Genomic DNA, 17,273 nt, shown 5'->3' with positions numbered 1-17,273 from the left:
AATAATAAGCCTTCTGTTTCCACCGCCAAACCTTTCAGGGGAGAATTTGCAACAGTTTGGCACGATTTTTGAGTGAATTGGAGAATTTCAGATTTTTGCTGAAATTGTGACCCCGGGGCTTAGAAATTTTTCTTCTTCACAGGTTTTTTCTTCGAGGTCTCATTTCTTGGCCTATGATAAAAAGGCTTCTGTTTCCACCGCCAAACCTTTCAGGGGAGAATTTGCAACAGTTTGGCACCATTTTTGAGTGAATTGGAGAATTTCAGATTTTGGCTGAAATTGTGACCCCGGGGCTTAGAAATTTTTTTTTTCACAGGTTTTGTCTTCGAGGTCTCATTTCTTGGCCTATAATAATAAGCCTTCTGTTTCCACCGCCAAACCTTTCAGGAGAGAATTTGCAACAGTTTGGCACCATTTTTGAGTGAATTGGAGAATTTCAGATTTTTGCTGAAATTGTGACCCCGGGGCTTAGAAATTTTTCTTCTTCACAGGTTTTGTCTTCGAGGTCTCATTTCTTGGCCTATAATAAAAAGGCTTCTGTTTCCAGCGCCAAACCTTTCAGGGGAGAATTTGCAACAGTTTGGCACCATTTTTGAGTGAATTGGAGAATTTCAGAATTTTGCTGAAATTGTGACCCCGGGGCTTAGAAAATTTTTTTTTCACAGGTTTAGTTGTCGAGGGCTGATTTCTCGGCTTATGATAAAAAGGCTTATTTTTCCACCGCCAAACCTTTCAGGAGACAATTTGCAACAGTTTGGCACCATTTTTGAGTGAATTGGAGAATTTCAGATTTTTGCTGAAATTGTGACCCCGGGGCTTAGAAATTTTTCTTCTTCACAGGTTTTGTCTTCGAGGGCTGATTTCATTTCCTATGATAAAAAGGCTTCTGTTTCCACCGCCAAACCTTTCAGGGGAGACTTTGCAACAGTTTGGCACCATTTTTGAGTGAATTGGAGAATTTCAGATTTTTGCTGAAATTGTGACCCCGGGGCTTAGAAATTTTTTTCCCCACAGGTTTAGTTGTCGAGGGCTGATTTCTCGGCCTATGATAAAAAGGCTTATGTTTACACCGCCAAACCTTTCAGGGGAGACTTTGCAACTGTTTGGCACCATTTTTGAGTGAATTCGAGAATTTCAGATTTTTGCTGAAATTGTGACTTAGAAATTTTTTTTTTCACAGGTTTTGTCTTCGAGGTCTCATTTCTTGGCCTATAATAATAAGCCTTCTGTTTCCACCGCCAAACCTTTCAGGGGAGAATTTGCAACAGTTTGGCACCATTTTTGAGTGAATTCGAGAATTTCAGATTTTTGCTGAAATTGTGACCCCGGGGCTTAGAAATTTTTTTTCCCACAGGTTAAGTTTTTGTGGGCTGATTTCTCGGCCTATGATAAAAAGACTTCTGTTTCCACCGCCAAACCTTTCAGGAGAGAATTTATAACAGTTTGGCACCATTTTTGAGTGAATTGGAGAATTTCAGATTTTTGCTGAAATTGTGACCCCGGGGCTTAGAATTTCCCCCCCCCCACAAGTTTTGTCTTCGAGGTCTCATTTCATTTCCTATGATAAAAAGGCTTATGTTTACACCGCCAAACCTTTCAGGGGAGAATTTGCAACAGTTTGGCACCATTTTTGAGTGAATTGGAGAATTTCAGATTTTTGCTGAAATTGTGACCCCGGGGCTTAGAAAATTTTTTTTCACAGGTTTTGTCTTCGAGGTCTCATTTCTTGGCCTATAATAATAAGCCTTCTGTTTCCACCGCCAAACCTTTCAGGGGAGAATTTGCAACAGTTTGGCACGATTTTTGAGTGAATTGGAGAATTTCAGATTTTTGCTGAAATTGTGACCCCGGGGCTTAGAAATTTTTCTTCTTCACAGGTTTTTTCTTCGAGGTCTCATTTCTTGGCCTATGATAAAAAGGCTTCTGTTTCCACCGCCAAACCTTTCAGGGGAGAATTTGCAACAGTTTGGCACCATTTTTGAGTGAATTGGAGAATTTCAGATTTTTGCTGAAATTGTGACCCCGGGGCTTAGAATTTTTTTTTTTTAACAGGTTACGTTGTCGAGGGCTGATTTCTCAGCCTATGATAAAAAGGCTTATGTTTCCACCGCCAAACCTTTCAGGAGACAATTTGCAACAGTTTGGCACCATCTTTGAGTGAATTGGAGAATTTCAGATTTTGGCTGAAATTGTGACCCCGGGGCTTAGAAATTTTTTTTTTCACAGGTTTTGTCTTCGAGGTCTCATTTCTTGGCCTATAATAATAAGCCTTCTGTTTCCACCGCCAAACCTTTCAGGGGAGAATTTGCAACAGTTTGGCACCATTTTTGAGTGAATTGGAGAATTTCAGATTTTTGCTGAAATTGTGACCCCGGGGCTTAGAAATTTTTCTTCTTCACAGGTTTTGTCTTCGAGGTCTCATTTCTTGGCCTATAATAAAAAGGCTTCTGTTTCCAGCGCCAAACCTTTCAGGGGAGAATTTGCAACAGTTTGGCACCATTTTTGAGTGAATTGGAGAATTTCAGAATTTTGCTGAAATTGTGACCCCGGGGCTTAGAAAATTTTTTTTTCACAGGTTTAGTTGTCGAGGGCTGATTTCTCGGATTATGATAAAAAGGCTTATTTTTCCACCGCCAAACCTTTCAGGAGACAATTTCCAACAGTTTGGCACCATTTTTGAGTGAATTGGAGAATTTCAGACTTTTGCTGAAATTGTGACCCCGGGGCTTAGAAATTTTTCTTCTTCACAGGTTTTGTCTTCGAGGGCTGATTTCATTTCCTATGATAAAAAGGCTTCTGTTTCCACCGCCAAACCTTTCAGGGGAGACTTTGCAACAGTTTGGCACCATTTTTGAGTGAATTGGAGAATTTCAGATTTTTGCTGAAATTGTGACCCCGGGGCTTAGAAATTTTTTTCCCCACAGGTTTAGTTGTCGAGGGCTGATTTCTCGGCCTATGATAAAAAGGCTTATGTTTACACCGCCAAACCTTTCAGGGGAGACTTTGCAACTGTTTGGCACCATTTTTGAGTGAATTGGAGAATTTCAGATTTTTGCTGAAATTGTGACCCCGGGGCTTAGAATTTCCCCCCCCCCACAAGTTTTGTCTTCGAGGTCTCATTTCATTTCCTATGATAAAAAGGCTTATGTTTACACCGCCAAACCTTTCAGGGGAGAATTTGCAACAGTTTGGCACCATCTTTGAGTGAATTGGAGAATTTCAGATTTTTGCTGAAATTGTGACCCCGGGGCTTAGAAATTTTTCTTCTTCACAGGTTTTGTCTTCGAGGTCTCATTTCTTGGCCTATAATAATAAGCCTTCTGTTTCCACCGCCAAACCTTTCAGGGGAGAAATTGCAACAGTTTGGCACCATTTTTGAGTGAATTGGAGAATTTCAGATTTTTGCTGAAATTTTGACCCCGGGGCTTAAAATTTTTTCTTCTTCACAGGTTTTGTCTTCGAGGTCTCATTTCTCGGCCTATGATAAAAAGGCTTCTGTTTACACCGCCAAACCTTTCAGGGGAGAATTTGCAACAGTTTGGCACCATCTTTGAGTGAATTGGAGAATTTCAGATTTTTGCTGAAATTGTGACCCCGGGGCTTAGAAATTTTTCTTCTTCACAGGTTTTGTCTTCGAGGTCTCATTTCTTGGCCTATGATAAAATGGCTTCTGTTTACACCGCCAAACCTTTCAGGGGAGAAATTGCAACAGTTTGGCACCATTTTTGAGTGAATTGGAGAATTTCAGATTTTTGCTGAAATTGTGACCCCGGGGCTTAGAAATTTTTCTTCTTCACAGGTTTTGTCTTCGAGGTCTCATTTCTTGGCCTATGATAAAAAGGCTTCTGTTTCCACCGCCAAACCTTTCAGGGGAGAATTTGCAACAGTTTGGCACCATTTTTGAGTGAATTGGAGAATTTCAGATTTTTGCTGAAATTGTGACCCCGGGGCTTAGAATTTTTTTTTTTCACAGGTTACGTTGTCGAGGGCTGATTTCTCGGCCTATGATAAAAAGGCTTATGTTTCCACCGCCAAACCTTTCAGGAGACAATTTGCAACAGTTTGGCACCATCTTTGAGTGAATTGGAGAATTTCAGATTTTGGCTGAAATTGTGACCCCGGGGCTTAGAAATTTTTTTTCCACAGGTTTTGTTTTCGAGGTCTCATTTCTTGGCCTATAATAATAAGACTTCTGTTTCCACCGCCAAACCTTTCAGGGGAGAATTTGCAACAGTTTGGCACCATTTTTGAGTGAATTGGAGAATTTCAGATTTTTGCTGAAATCGTGACCCCAGGGCTTAAATTTTTTTTTTTTCACAGGTTACGTTGTCGAGGGCTGATTTCTCGGCCTATGATAAAAAGGCTTCTGTTTCCACCGCCAAACCTTTCAGGGGAGAATTTGCAACAGTTTGGCACCATTTTTGAGTGAATTGAAGAATTTCAGATTTTTGCTGAAATTGTGACCCCGGGGCTTAAAATTTTTTTCCCCCACAAGTTTTGTCTTCGAGGGCTGATTTCATTTCCTATGATAAAAAGGCTTCTGTTTCCACCGCCAAACCTTTCAGGGGAGAATTTGCAACAGTTTGGCACCATTTTAGAGTGAATTGGAGAATTTCAGATTTTTGCTGAAATTGTGACCCCGGGGCTTAAAATTTTTTTCCCCCACAAGTTTTGTCTTCGAGGGCTGATTTCATTTCCTATGATAAAAAGGCTTCTGTTTCCACCGCCAAACCTTTCAGGGGAGAACTTGAAACAGTTTGGCACCATTTTTGAGTGAATTGGAGAATTTCAGATTTTTGCTGAAATTGTGACCCCGGGGCTTAGAAAATTTTTTTTTCACAGGTTTTGTCTTTGAGGTCTCATTTCTTGGCCTATGATAAAAAGGGTTATGTTTCACCGCCAAACCTTTCAGGGGAGAATTTGCAACAGTTTGGCACCATTTTTGAGTGAATTCAAGAATTTCAGATGTTTGCTGAAATTGTGACCCCGGGGCTTAGAAAATTTTTTTTCACAGGTTTTGTCTTCGAGGGCTGATTTCATTTCCTATAATAATAAGCCTTCTGTTTCCACCGCCAAACCTTTCAGGGGAGAATTTGCAACAGTTTGGCACCATTTTTGAGTGAATTGGAGAATTTCAGATTTTTGCTGAAATTGTGACCCCGGGGCTTAGAAAATTTTTTTTTCACAGGTTTAGTTGTCGAAGGCTGATTTCTCGGCTTATGATAAAAAGGCTTATTTTTCCACCGCCAAACCTTTCAGGAGACAATTTGCAACAGTTTGGCACCATTTTTGAGTGAATTGGAGAATTTCAGATTTTTGCTGAAATTGTGACCCCGGGGCTTAGAAATTTTTCTTCTTCACAGGTTTTGTCTTCGAGGGCTGATTTCATTTCCTATGATAAAAAGGCTTCTGTTTCCACCGCCAAACCTTTCAGGGGAGAATTTGCAACAGTTTGGCACCATTTTTGAGTGAATTGGAGAATTTCAGATTTTTGCTGAAATTGTGACCCAGGGGCTTAGAAAATTTTTTCCCCCACAGGTTTTTTCTTCGAGCTCTGATTTCATTTCCTATGATAAAAAGGCTTCTGTTTCCACCGCCAAACCTTTCAGGGGAGAATTTGCAACAGTTTGGCACCATTTTTGAGTGAATTGGAGAATTTCAGATTTTTGCTGAAATTGTGACCCCGGGGCTTAGAAAATTTTTTTTTCACAGGTTTTGTCTTTGAGGTCTCATTTCTTGGCCTATGATAAAAAGGGTTATGTTTCACCGCCAAACCTTTCAGGGGAGAATTTGCAACAGTTTGGCACCATTTTTGAGTGAATTGGAGAATTTCAGATGTTTGCTGAAATTGTGACCGCGGGGCTTAGAAAATTTTTTTTCACAGGTTTTGTCTTCGAGGGCTGATTTCATTTCCTATAATAATAAGCCTTCTGTTTCCAGTGCCAAACCTTTCAGGGGAGAATTTGCAACAGTTTGGCACCATTTTTGAGTGAATTGGAGAATTTCAGAATTTTGCTGAAATTGTGACCCCGGGGCTTAGAAAAATTTTTTTTCACAGGTTTAGTTGTCGAGGGCTGATTTCTCGGCTTATGATAAAAAGGCTTATTTTTCCACCGCCAAACCTTTCAGGAGACAATTTGCAACAGTTTGGCACCATTTTTGAGTGAATTGGAGAATTTCAGATTTTTGCTGAAATTGTGACCCCGGGGCTTAGAAATTTTTCTTCTTCACAGGTTTTGTCTTCGAGGGCTGATTTCATTTCCTATGATAAAAAGGCTTCTGTTTCCACCGCCAAACCTTTCAGGGGAGACTTTGCAACAGTTTGGCACCATTTTTGAGTGAATTGGAGAATTTCAGATTTTTGCTGAAATTGTGACCCCGGGGCTTAGAAATTTTTTTCCCCACAGGTTTAGTTGTCGAGGGCTGATTTCTCGACCTATGATAAAAAGGCTTATGTTTACACCGCCAAACCTTTCAGGGGAGACTTTGCAACTGTTTGGCACCATTTTTGAGTGAATTGGAGAATTTCAGATTTTTGCTGAAATTGTGACCCCGGGGCTTAGAAAATTTTTTTTTCACAGGTTTAGTTGTCGAAGGCTGATTTCTCGGCTTATGATAAAAAGGCTTATTTTTCCACCGCCAAACCTTTCAGGAGACAATTTGCAACAGTTTGGCACCATTTTTGAGTGAATTGGAGAATTTCAGATTTTTGCTGAAATTGTGACCCCGGGGCTTAGAAATTTTTTTTCCCACAGGTTAAGTTTTTGTGGGCTGATTTCTCGGCCTATGATAAAAAGACTTCTGTTTCCACCGCCAAACCTTTCAGGAGAGAATTTATAACAGTTTGGCACCATTTTTGAGTGAATTGGAGAATTTCAGATTTTTGCTGAAATTGTGACCCCGGGGCTTAGAATTTCCCCCCCCCCACAAGTTTTGTCTTCGAGGTCTCATTTCATTTCCTATGATAAAAAGGCTTCTGTTTCCACCGCCAAACCTTTCAGGGGAGAATTTGCAACAGTTTGGCACCATTTTTGAGTGAATTGGAGAATTTCAGATTTTTGCTGAAATTGTGACCCCGGGGCTTAGAAAATTTTTTTTCACAGGTTTTGTCTTCGAGGTCTCATTTCTTGGCCTATAATAATAAGCCTTCTGTTTCCACCGCCAAACCTTTCAGGGGAGAATTTGCAACAGTTTGGCACGATTTTTGAGTGAATTGGAGAATTTCAGATTTTTGCTGAAATTGTGACCCCGGGGCTTAGAAATTTTTCTTCTTCACAGGTTTATTCTTCGAGGTCTCATTTCTTGGCCTATGATAAAAAGGCTTCTGTTTCCACCGCCAAACCTTTCAGGGGAGAATTTGCAACAGTTTGGCACCATTTTTGAGTGAATTGGAGAATTTCAGATTTTGGCTGAAATTGTGACCTCGGGGCTTAGAAAAATTTTTTTTCACAGGTTTAGTTGTCGAGGGCTGATTTCTCGGCTTATGATAAAAAGGCTTATTTTTCCACCGCCAAACCTTTCAGGAGACAATTTGCAACAGTTTGGCACCATTTTTGAGTGAATTGGAGAATTTCAGATTTTTGCTGAAATTGTGACCCCGGGGCTTAGAAATTTTTCTTCTTCACAGGTTTTGTCTTCGAGGGCTGATTTCATTTCCTATGATAAAAAGGCTTCTGTTTCCACCGCCAAACCTTTCAGGGGAGACTTTGCAACAGTTTGGCACCATTTTTGAGTGAATTGGAGAATTTCAGATTTTTGCTGAAATTGTGACCCCGGGGCTTAGAAATTTTTTTCCCCACAGGTTTAGTTGTCGAGGGCTGATTTCTCGGCCTATGATAAAAAGGCTTATGTTTACACCGCCAAACCTTTCAGGGGAGACTTTGCAACTGTTTGGCACCATTTTTGAGTGAATTCGAGAATTTCAGATTTTTGCTGAAATTGTGACTTAGAAATTTTTTTTTTTCACAGGTTTTGTCTTCGAGGTCTCATTTCTTGGCCTATGATAAAAAGGCTTCTGTTTCCACCGCCAAACCTTTCAGGGGAGAATTTGCAACAGTTTGGCACCATTTTTGAGTGAATTCGAGAATTTCAGATTTTTGCTGAAATTGTGACCCCGGGACTTAGAAATTTTTTTTCCCACAGGTTAAGTTTTTGTGGGCTGATTTCTCGGCCTATGATAAAAAGCCTTCTGTTTCCACCGCCAAACCTTTCAGGAGAGAATTTATAACAGTTTGGCACCATTTTTGAGTGAATTGGAGAATTTCAGATTTTTGCTGAAATTGTGACCCCGGGGCTTAGAATTCCCCCCCCCCCACAAGTTTTGTCTTCGAGGTCTCATTTCATTTCCTATGATAAAAAGGCTTATGTTTACACCGCCAAACCTTTCAGGGGAGAATTTGCAACAGTTTGGCACCATTTTTGAGTGAATTGGAGAATTTCAGATGTTTGCTGAAATTGTGACCCCGGGGCTTAGAAAAAATTTTTTCACAGGTTTTGTCTTCGAGGGCTGATTTCATTTCCTATAATAATAAGCCTTCTGTTTCCACCGCCAAACCTTTCAGGGGAGAATTTGCAACAGTTTGGCACCATTTTTGAGTGAATTGGAGAATTTCAGATTTTTGCTGAAATTGTGACCCCGGGGCTTAGAAATTTTTCTTCTTCACAGGTTTTTTCTTCGAGGTCTCATTTCTTGGCCTATGATAAAAAGGCTTCTGTTTCCACCGCCAAACCTTTCAGGGGAGAATTTGCAACAGTTTGGCACCATTTTTGAGTGAATTGGAGAATTTCAGATTTTTGCTGAAATTGTGACCCCGGGGCTTAGAATTTTTTTTTTTAACAGGTTACGTTGTCGAGGGCTGATTTCTCGGCCTATGATAAAAAGGCTTATGTTTCCACCGCCAAACCTTTCAGGAGACAATTTGCAACAGTTTGGCACCATCTTTGAGTGAATTGGAGAATTTCAGATTTTGGCTGAAATTGTGACCCCGGGGCTTAGAAATTTTTTTTTTCACAGGTTTTGTCTTCGAGGTCTCATTTCTTGGCCTATAATAATAAGCCTTCTGTTTCCACCGCCAAACCTTTCAGGGGAGAATTTGCAACAGTTTGGCACCATTTTTGAGTGAATTGGAGAATTTCAGATTTTTGCTGAAATTGTGACCCCGGGGCTTAGAAATTTTTCTTCTTCACAGGTTTTGTCTTCGAGGTCTCATTTCTTGGCCTATAATAAAAAGGCTTCTGTTTCCAGCGCCAAACCTTTCAGGGGAGAATTTGCAACAGTTTGGCACCATTTTTGAGTGAATTGGAGAATTTCAGATTTTTGCTGAAATTGTGACCCCGGGGCTTAGAAATTTTTCTTTTTCACAGGTTTTGTCTTCGAGGTCTCATTTCTTGGCCTATGATAAAAAGGCTTCTGTTTCCACCGCCAAACCTTTCAGGGGAGAATTTGCAACAGTTTGGCACCATTTTTGAGTGAATTGGAGAATTTCAGATTTTTGCTGAAATTGTGACCCCGGGGCTTAGAAATTTTTTTTCCCACAGGTTAAGTTTTTGTGGGCTGATTTCTCGGCCTATGATAAAAAGACTTCTGTTTCCACCGCCAAACCTTTCAGGAGAGAATTTATAACAGTTTGGCACCATTTTTGAGTGAATTGGAGAATTTCAGATTTTTGCTGAAATTGTGACCCCGGGGCTTAGAATTTCCCCCCCCCCACAAGTTTTGTCTTCGAGGTCTCATTTCATTTCCTATGATAAAAAGGCTTATGTTTACACCGCCAAACCTTTCAGGGGAGAATTTGCAACAGTTTGGCACCATTTTTGAGTGAATTGGAGAATTTCAGATTTTTGCTGAAATTGTGACCCCGGGGCTTAGAAAATTTTTTTTCACAGGTTTTGTCTTCGAGGTCTCATTTCTTGGCCTATAATAATAAGCCTTCTGTTTCCACCGCCAAACCTTTCAGGGGAGAATTTGCAACAGTTTGGCACGATTTTTGAGTGAATTGGAGAATTTCAGATTTTTGCTGAAATTGTGACCCCGGGGCTTAGAAATTTTTCTTCTTCACAGGTTTTTTCTTCGAGGTCTCATTTCTTGGCCTATGATAAAAAGGCTTCTGTTTCCACCGCCAAACCTTTCAGGGGAGAATTTGCAACAGTTTGGCACCATTTTTGAGTGAATTGGAGAATTTCAGATTTTGGCTGAAATTGTGACCCCGGGGCTTAGAAATTTTTTTTTTCACAGGTTTTGTCTTCGAGGTCTCATTTCTTGGCCTATAATAATAAGCCTTCTGTTTCCACCGCCAAACCTTTCAGGAGAGAATTTGCAACAGTTTGGCACCATTTTTGAGTGAATTGGAGAATTTCAGATTTTTGCTGAAATTGTGACCCCGGGGCTTAGAAATTTTTCTTCTTCACAGGTTTTGTCTTCGAGGTCTCATTTCTTGGCCTATAATAAAAAGGCTTCTGTTTCCAGCGCCAAACCTTTCAGGGGAGAATTTGCAACAGTTTGGCACCATTTTTGAGTGAATTGGAGAATTTCAGAATTTTGCTGAAATTGTGACCCCGGGGCTTAGAAAATTTTTTTTTCACAGGTTTAGTTGTCGAGGGCTGATTTCTCGGCTTATGATAAAAAGGCTTATTTTTCCACCGCCAAACCTTTCAGGAGACAATTTGCAACAGTTTGGCACCATTTTTGAGTGAATTGGAGAATTTCAGATTTTTGCTGAAATTGTGACCCCGGGGCTTAGAAATTTTTCTTCTTCACAGGTTTTGTCTTCGAGGGCTGATTTCATTTCCTATGATAAAAAGGCTTCTGTTTCCACCGCCAAACCTTTCAGGGGAGACTTTGCAACAGTTTGGCACCATTTTTGAGTGAATTGGAGAATTTCAGATTTTTGCTGAAATTGTGACCCCGGGGCTTAGAAATTTTTTTCCCCACAGGTTTAGTTGTCGAGGGCTGATTTCTCGGCCTATGATAAAAAGGCTTATGTTTACACCGCCAAACCTTTCAGGGGAGACTTTGCAACTGTTTGGCACCATTTTTGAGTGAATTCGAGAATTTCAGATTTTTGCTGAAATTGTGACTTAGAAATTTTTTTTTTCACAGGTTTTGTCTTCGAGGTCTCATTTCTTGGCCTATAATAATAAGCCTTCTGTTTCCACCGCCAAACCTTTCAGGGGAGAATTTGCAACAGTTTGGCACCATTTTTGAGTGAATTCGAGAATTTCAGATTTTTGCTGAAATTGTGACCCCGGGGCTTAGAAATTTTTTTTCCCACAGGTTAAGTTTTTGTGGGCTGATTTCTCGGCCTATGATAAAAAGACTTCTGTTTCCACCGCCAAACCTTTCAGGAGAGAATTTATAACAGTTTGGCACCATTTTTGAGTGAATTGGAGAATTTCAGATTTTTGCTGAAATTGTGACCCCGGGGCTTAGAATTTCCCCCCCCCCACAAGTTTTGTCTTCGAGGTCTCATTTCATTTCCTATGATAAAAAGGCTTATGTTTACACCGCCAAACCTTTCAGGGGAGAATTTGCAACAGTTTGGCACCATTTTTGAGTGAATTGGAGAATTTCAGATTTTTGCTGAAATTGTGACCCCGGGGCTTAGAAAATTTTTTTTCACAGGTTTTGTCTTCGAGGTCTCATTTCTTGGCCTATAATAATAAGCCTTCTGTTTCCACCGCCAAACCTTTCAGGGGAGAATTTGCAACAGTTTGGCACGATTTTTGAGTGAATTGGAGAATTTCAGATTTTTGCTGAAATTGTGACCCCGGGGCTTAGAAATTTTTCTTCTTCACAGGTTTTTTCTTCGAGGTCTCATTTCTTGGCCTATGATAAAAAGGCTTCTGTTTCCACCGCCAAACCTTTCAGGGGAGAATTTGCAACAGTTTGGCACCATTTTTGAGTGAATTGGAGAATTTCAGATTTTTGCTGAAATTGTGACCCCGGGGCTTAGAATTTTTTTTTTTTAACAGGTTACGTTGTCGAGGGCTGATTTCTCAGCCTATGATAAAAAGGCTTATGTTTCCACCGCCAAACCTTTCAGGAGACAATTTGCAACAGTTTGGCACCATCTTTGAGTGAATTGGAGAATTTCAGATTTTGGCTGAAATTGTGACCCCGGGGCTTAGAAATTTTTTTTTTCACAGGTTTTGTCTTCGAGGTCTCATTTCTTGGCCTATAATAATAAGCCTTCTGTTTCCACCGCCAAACCTTTCAGGGGAGAATTTGCAACAGTTTGGCACCATTTTTGAGTGAATTGGAGAATTTCAGATTTTTGCTGAAATTGTGACCCCGGGGCTTAGAAATTTTTCTTCTTCACAGGTTTTGTCTTCGAGGTCTCATTTCTTGGCCTATAATAAAAAGGCTTCTGTTTCCAGCGCCAAACCTTTCAGGGGAGAATTTGCAACAGTTTGGCACCATTTTTGAGTGAATTGGAGAATTTCAGAATTTTGCTGAAATTGTGACCCCGGGGCTTAGAAAATTTTTTTTTCACAGGTTTAGTTGTCGAGGGCTGATTTCTCGGATTATGATAAAAAGGCTTATTTTTCCACCGCCAAACCTTTCAGGAGACAATTTCCAACAGTTTGGCACCATTTTTGAGTGAATTGGAGAATTTCAGACTTTTGCTGAAATTGTGACCCCGGGGCTTAGAAATTTTTCTTCTTCACAGGTTTTGTCTTCGAGGGCTGATTTCATTTCCTATGATAAAAAGGCTTCTGTTTCCACCGCCAAACCTTTCAGGGGAGACTTTGCAACAGTTTGGCACCATTTTTGAGTGAATTGGAGAATTTCAGATTTTTGCTGAAATTGTGACCCCGGGGCTTAGAAATTTTTTTCCCCACAGGTTTAGTTGTCGAGGGCTGATTTCTCGGCCTATGATAAAAAGGCTTATGTTTACACCGCCAAACCTTTCAGGGGAGACTTTGCAACTGTTTGGCACCATTTTTGAGTGAATTGGAGAATTTCAGATTTTTGCTGAAATTGTGACCCCGGGGCTTAGAATTTCCCCCCCCCCACAAGTTTTGTCTTCGAGGTCTCATTTCATTTCCTATGATAAAAAGGCTTATGTTTACACCGCCAAACCTTTCAGGGGAGAATTTGCAACAGTTTGGCACCATCTTTGAGTGAATTGGAGAATTTCAGATTTTTGCTGAAATTGTGACCCCGGGGCTTAGAAATTTTTCTTCTTCACAGGTTTTGTCTTCGAGGTCTCATTTCTTGGCCTATAATAATAAGCCTTCTGTTTCCACCGCCAAACCTTTCAGGGGAGAAATTGCAACAGTTTGGCACCATTTTTGAGTGAATTGGAGAATTTCAGATTTTTGCTGAAATTTTGACCCCGGGGCTTAAAATTTTTTCTTCTTCACAGGTTTTGTCTTCGAGGTCTCATTTCTCGGCCTATGATAAAAAGGCTTCTGTTTACACCGCCAAACCTTTCAGGGGAGAATTTGCAACAGTTTGGCACCATCTTTGAGTGAATTGGAGAATTTCAGATTTTTGCTGAAATTGTGACCCCGGGGCTTAGAAATTTTTCTTCTTCACAGGTTTTGTCTTCGAGGTCTCATTTCTTGGCCTATGATAAAATGGCTTCTGTTTACACCGCCAAACCTTTCAGGGGAGAAATTGCAACAGTTTGGCACCATTTTTGAGTGAATTGGAGAATTTCAGATTTTTGCTGAAATTGTGACCCCGGGGCTTAGAAATTTTTCTTCTTCACAGGTTTTGTCTTCGAGGTCTCATTTCTTGGCCTATGATAAAAAGGCTTCTGTTTCCACCGCCAAACCTTTCAGGGGAGAATTTGCAACAGTTTGGCACCATTTTTGAGTGAATTGGAGAATTTCAGATTTTTGCTGAAATTGTGACCCCGGGGCTTAGAATTTTTTTTTTTCACAGGTTACGTTGTCGAGGGCTGATTTCTCGGCCTATGATAAAAAGGCTTATGTTTCCACCGCCAAACCTTTCAGGAGACAATTTGCAACAGTTTGGCACCATCTTTGAGTGAATTGGAGAATTTCAGATTTTGGCTGAAATTGTGACCCCGGGGCTTAGAAATTTTTTTTCCACAGGTTTTGTTTTCGAGGTCTCATTTCTTGGCCTATAATAATAAGACTTCTGTTTCCACCGCCAAACCTTTCAGGGGAGAATTTGCAACAGTTTGGCACCATTTTTGAGTGAATTGGAGAATTTCAGATTTTTGCTGAAATCGTGACCCCAGGGCTTAAATTTTTTTTTTTTCACAGGTTACGTTGTCGAGGGCTGATTTCTCGGCCTATGATAAAAAGGCTTCTGTTTCCACCGCCAAACCTTTCAGGGGAGAATTTGCAACAGTTTGGCACCATTTTTGAGTGAATTGAAGAATTTCAGATTTTTGCTGAAATTGTGACCCCGGGGCTTAAAATTTTTTTCCCCCACAAGTTTTGTCTTCGAGGGCTGATTTCATTTCCTATGATAAAAAGGCTTCTGTTTCCACCGCCAAACCTTTCAGGGGAGAATTGCAACAGTTTGGCACCATTTTAGAGTGAATTGGAGAATTTCAGATTTTTGCTGAAATTGTGACCCGGGGCTTAAAATTTTTTTCCCCCACAAGTTTTGTCTTCGAGGGCTGATTTCATTTCCTATGATAAAAAGGCTTCTGTTTCCACCGCCAAACCTTTCAGGGGAGAACTTGAAACAGTTTGGCACCATTTTTGAGTGAATTGGAGAATTTCAGATTTTTGCTGAAATTGTGACCCCGGGGCTTAGAAAATTTTTTTTTCACAGGTTTTGTCTTTGAGGTCTCATTTCTTGGCCTATGATAAAAAGGGTTATGTTTCACCGCCAAACCTTTCAGGGGAGAATTTGCAACAGTTTTGGCACCATTTTTGAGTGAATTCAAGAATTTCAGATGTTTGCTGAAATTGTGACCCCGGGGCTTAGAAAAATTTTTTTTCACAGGTTTTGTCTTCGAGGGCTGATTTCATTTCCTATAATAATAAGCCTTCTGTTTCCACCGCCAAACCTTTCAGGGGAGAATTTGCAACAGTTTGGCACCATTTTTGAGTGAATTGGAGAATTTCAGATTTTTGCTGAAATTGTGACCCCGGGGCTTAGAAAATTTTTTTTTCACAGGTTTAGTTGTCGAAGGCTGATTTCTCGGCTTATGATAAAAAGGCTTATTTTTCCACCGCCAAACCTTTCAGGAGACAATTTGCAACAGTTTGGCACCATTTTTGAGTGAATTGGAGAATTTCAGATTTTTGCTGAAATTGTGACCCCGGGGCTTAGAAATTTTTCTTCTTCACAGGTTTTGTCTTCGAGGGCTGATTTCATTTCCTATGATAAAAAGGCTTCTGTTTCCACCGCCAAACCTTTCAGGGGAGAATTTGCAACAGTTTGGCACCATTTTTGAGTGAATTGGAGAATTTCAGATTTTTGCTGAAATTGTGACCCAGGGGCTTAGAAAATTTTTTCCCCCACAGGTTTTTTTCTTCGAGCTCTGATTTCATTTCCTATGATAAAAAGGCTTCTGTTTCCACCGCCAAACCTTTCAGGGGAGAATTTGCAACAGTTTGGCACCATTTTTGAGTGAATTGGAGAATTTCAGATTTTTTGCTGAAATTGTGACCCCGGGGCTTAGAAAATTTTTTTTTTCACAGGTTTTGTCTTTGAGGTCTCATTTCTTGGCCTATGATAAAAAGGGTTATGTTTCACCGCCAAACCTTTCAGGGGAGAATTTGCAACAGTTTGGCACCATTTTTGAGTGAATTGGAGAATTTCAGATGTTTGCTGAAATTGTGACCGCGGGGCTTAGAAAATTTTTTTTCACAGGTTTTGTCTTCGAGGGCTGATTTCATTTCCTATAATAATAAGCCTTCTGTTTCCAGTGCCAAACCTTTCAGGGGAGAATTTGCAACAGTTTGGCACCATTTTTGAGTGAATTGGAGAATTTCAGAATTTTGCTGAAATTGTGACCCCGGGGCTTAGAAAAATTTTTTTTCACAGGTTTAGTTGTCGAGGGCTGATTTCTCGGCTTATGATAAAAAGGCTTATTTTTCCACCGCCAAACCTTTCAGGAGACAATTTGCAACAGTTTGGCACCATTTTTGAGTGAATTGGAGAATTTCAGATTTTTGCTGAAATTGTGACCCCGGGGCTTAGAAATTTTTCTTCTTCACAGGTTTTGTCTTCGAGGGCTGATTTCATTTCCTATGATAAAAAGGCTTCTGTTTCCACCGCCAAACCTTTCAGGGGAGACTTTGCAACAGTTTGGCACCATTTTTGAGTGAATTGGAGAATTTCAGATTTTTGCTGAAATTGTGACCCCCGGGGCTTAGAAATTTTTTTCCCCACAGGTTTAGTTGTCGAGGGCTGATTTCTCGACCTATGATAAAAAGGCTTATGTTTACACCGCCAAACCTTTCAGGGGAGACTTTGCAACTGTTTGGCACCATTTTGAGTGAATTGGAGAATTTCAGATTTTTGCTGAAATTGTGACCCCGGGGGCTTAGAAAATTTTTTTTTCACAGGTTTAGTTGTCGAAGGCTGATTTCTCGGCTTATGATAAAAAGGCTTATTTTTCCACCGCCAAACCTTTCAGGAGACAATTTGCAACAGTTTGGCACCATTTTTGAGTGAATTGGAGAATTTCAGATTTTTGCTGAAATTGTGACCCCGGGGCTTAGAAATTTTTTTTCCCACAGGTTAAGTTTTTGTGGGCTGATTTCTCGGCCTATGATAAAAAGACTTCTGTTTCCACCGCCAAACCTTTCAGGAGAGAATTTATAACAGTTTGGCACCATTTTGAGTGAATTGGAGAATTTCAGATTTTTGCTGAAATTGTGACCCCGGGGCTTAGAATTTCCCCCCCCCACAAGTTTTGTCTTCGAGGTCTCATTTCATTTCCTATGATAAAAAGGCTTCTGTTTCCACCGCCAAACCTTTCAGGGGAGAATTTGCAACAGTTTGGCACCATTTTTGAGTGAATTGGAGAATTTTCAGATTTTTGCTGAAATTGTGACCCCGGGGCTTAGAAAATTTTTTTTCACAGGTTTTGTCTTCGAGGTCTCATTTCTTGGCCTATAATAATAAGCCTTCTGTTTCCACCGCCCAAACCTTTCAGGGAGAATTTGCAACAGTTTGGCACGATTTTTGAGTGAATTGGAGAATTTCAGATTTTTGCTGAAATGTGTGACCCCGGGGCTTAGAAATTTTTCTTCTTCACAGGTTTATTCTTCGAGGTCTCATTTCTTGGGCCTATGATAAAAAGGCTTCTGTTTCCACCGCCAAACCTTTTCAG

This window comes from Podarcis gaigeae, assembly GCF_964106915.1.
Source record: "Podarcis gaigeae genome assembly, chromosome: 1".
In the NCBI taxonomy this organism is placed as follows: Eukaryota; Metazoa; Chordata; class Lepidosauria; order Squamata; family Lacertidae; genus Podarcis; species Podarcis gaigeae.
Note: the sequence above shows the minus strand (reverse complement) of the source record.